This window comes from Camarhynchus parvulus, chromosome 1A (assembly GCF_901933205.1).
Source record: "Camarhynchus parvulus chromosome 1A, STF_HiC, whole genome shotgun sequence".
Classification (NCBI taxonomy): domain Eukaryota; kingdom Metazoa; phylum Chordata; class Aves; order Passeriformes; family Thraupidae; genus Camarhynchus; species Camarhynchus parvulus.
Window position 1 is genome coordinate 40442233 of NC_044586.1, and position 3439 is coordinate 40445671.

Sequence of the window (3439 nt, forward strand, 5' to 3'; positions counted from 1 at the left end):
GGACTCTAGTCAGAGAAACAGATGACTGAGGAATATGCGAGAAATGTGCAAAATCACAAGTGTCATGGAGAGGGTAGTCTGGCACCAAATTTGTACTGCATCTACCAATTCAAAAGTGAGCACTATCAAATGAAGTTCCAAATAAGAATTCAAATAGAACTAAAAGTTGTAGCTCTCATTAAACGGGTGGAATTCCTTGCAAGGAACATCAAAGATGCTAAAAGTTTATACAGACTTAAGTGGCAACCAGATCACCTTTTCCTAAATTTCCCTAAATGAAGGCATTCGCTTAAGTTTGCTGGTAGTTTGGAGGTAAGAGTATTTTTTAATTCAGGATAAAGAACAAAAACAATCTCCCACATCACAAATTTTAAAGTCAAGTTCCCTGGATCTGGGGAAGTTGCAGGTGTCAGACTACCTGAAGTGCTAGTAATGAGGCTCCCTCTCAAAAACCACCTTCACAATCAGAATGCCTCCCTGCCAGATAAGCATCACAGACACCATAGTGTGAATCCTTGCTCTGACCTAGCACAGCCATTCTTATGTTCACCCAGCCCCATGGTATCTCTAGATTATCAGAGTCAACTGATATTGACTATTCACATCAGCTTGTTTCATTAACTCCACACACGCCCCTGCTTTGGCACCCACTTGTCAGGCATTACTTACCTTGGGGACACATGGCACTGCAGGTTTGAGTGCCACAAGCCTTTTGAAGGTAACACTTAGAGACAGCTCCACTGTGCTCAGTAGCAGTCCAAGCTCTGAAAAATGGACACAGTTAGTTTGTTAAGGTACTAAGCTGGGAGTCTGGACATCATATAGGATGGAGACTGGAATTCCTGAGGAACAAGCTAAAAAGCTCTGTTGAGAGGGGCACTTACAGGCAGCCAGCAGGAGACAATTTTATTATAAGGAATACACTGAAGACCACCCTCTCTGGAGTTTAGACACAAAAAATGCTTCCAATGGATAAAAATTCAGATCCTAAAAGGCAAATGAGCCTACTTGGAACAAGATATAGCTGTTGAAATAAACACTCATAATAATACTCAACTGCCCACGGTCTTGTACCTTTGATAGTTACCCAGGTTTTATAATCTCTCTCCTTGGCCAACTTCTATCTAGATTGCACAGGAACTGTCAATGGGTATTTTGGACCTTGTCCTTAACACAAACATATCTTGAAAGGAGAATCTGTTAGCTAAATAGAAAAAGTTGGATGAAAACTTCATTAACTTCATTGGGTGTCTTACTCATGGGAATAAATTAATCTTATGGATTTTGAAGTTTTGTGAACCTAAGGGATTTTTAAACTCTCTGAGGGCTTACAAAATGAATTTAATTTCTTTTTACGCTGTCATTTAAACTCATGGTGTATGTTATTTCATATAAGGATAATTCAATTTTTTAAAACCACAAAAAATGTTTTTCTAGCTACAGACAATCATGTGCAATGTATTAAGGACAGAACAGCCTCCAAGTCCAAGGTTTGGCACAGGCTCAGTCCTAAACAGACATAACTACAAAAATTGTGATTTTTTTCTCTGCTGCTTTCCCAGTGGGTCTCTTTTTCACACTGTCAGCTCTCTGACTCTTTTCTCACGTTGTTTTTCATCATTTATACTTGTCTTCTCCCTTTTGATATTCATCCTTAAAGATATAAGTAAAATGTGCTCCCAGTAATGCTGAAATCAACATCAAGATTTTAATGAACAATATTTCAGCAGGTTTGAAATCTGTCAGAGTGATTTAGCCCTTGTCTAATAAGAACAAGATGTCCATGGATTATTTCCAGCACCGTCTCTTGTAAGTTTATGGCTTCTGATTCAGAAGCACAGCATTTTGCATAACACCAGGCCAAACCTTCAAACAGGATTCATGCAAATTACAATTTAAATTTGTTTGGGTGTCATCATGCTCCCATTTGCATTCACTTACCATTAATATACAAATATGTGCAATGATGAGAGAACTGATTAGGCTAAGAAGCTAATTTTAACTAAATACATAAGCAATTCAATAGTTGTGAAGAACCTAGAGACCAGAAAATTTTCTTAGAAATTTGAGATAGCTGTAAACAGTTTATGGGGATTTCTTTAAGGAAAAAAAAAACCAAAAATCAACATAGGTGCATATTGTAAAATACTCAGCACAAATACTGAGCATTCTCATCATAAACACAGTTGAAATACTGGCTCATTCAGCTACTCTGAAGTAACAGCCCAACCTCCAGGGCCAGCAATCACCAGCAGCAGGAAGAACTTTAAACGCAGCTTGTGTTATGTGGCACATCATCAGTAATGGCACACGCCTGAAATCTTACCCCTCCTCATGCAAAAGCATCTTGAAATCTAAGAGGTTTATCTGATATTATCCATTCCAGGACATTGGAACAACACCATAATGTTTGTGTGAAAGACGGATCAAGAGTCTCTGGTTTTTAACTGGCTTCCTTCCTTAAAGACAAGTAATTTAAAGTCTATCAGCATCTCCCAAGTTGAAGAAAACTTGAGCACTTATAAAGCAAGGTAATTTCCAAAGAATAGTAAATGTGTTATTGGAGGCATAAATATCACAAAACACACTTTTTACAGGAAGAGTAAACAGAAGACGCATTCTCATGTCAGCAACCGCTGTTGCACCAAAACCTGGTATGCACAGAGGATGCAGTTTATTCATTCCTTCTTGAGTCACAAAATGTAGAGTAGTTCACAGGCTGCAGTGATTCAGGTTTCCATATTTTGAAAGACTACGACTGCTTCCCCAGATTGTAAAATAAAATCCTTTTCTTGTGCCCCAATGCAGAGCACCCCATTGCAGACCAGCAGATGATCAGGAGCATATCAGTGCTGGCTGCTCTGCACTGGTTTAAACATTCGAGGCAGGGGAATGAAAAAATAGTAAGGTTTGTACTGATTTTTAGCACACTTTTTTTCAGATTTGTGTACATCTAGAAGCATTTGCTGCATCAAAACAACATGCAGAAACCAAATAAGTAGATTTTGGATCAGAATTTACTTTCTGTTGCATTTTTAAGGAAAAGTCCAATAATATAGGTCCACCTATTCTTAGCTTGCAGTCTTTTAAATTATAGTGATAATTTCTCTGTTACTGACAGCAGTGTTAGCATTTGCTTGTTACTGTGTTGCCTGGAAGTCCTTGGCAGAAATCAGGATTCTGCCTGTCCAGATGCTGCAAACAGGATGCCATGAAGAAAATCAGTATTAACTGTGATTATTACAGTCAGCTGTAACCAGAACCACTGCTTAAAGGAAAGTTTTTGAAAATCTTATACCCGCAGTCAAACTAGCTGCTCTGGCCATTTCTGTGGTAATTGCTTAGCCTGTATTTTTGAAACCCTTAGTCGCTAACTCTGGCTTTAAACTGGAGCCTCTCTTCCTGTTAAAATCCCAAGACACAGAATCAACAGAAACAA

General features: G+C 38.5%; 1 non-coding gene across 1 annotated transcript; it reads right to left on the reverse strand.

The window, feature by feature from the left end:
* Positions 1–331: 331 nt before the first annotated feature.
* On the reverse strand, positions 332–492 carry LOC115910754. Its single transcript, XR_004061207.1, has one exon. It is a non-coding gene; the product is annotated as a U1 spliceosomal RNA (small nuclear RNA).
* Positions 493–3439: the final 2947 nt, after the last annotated feature.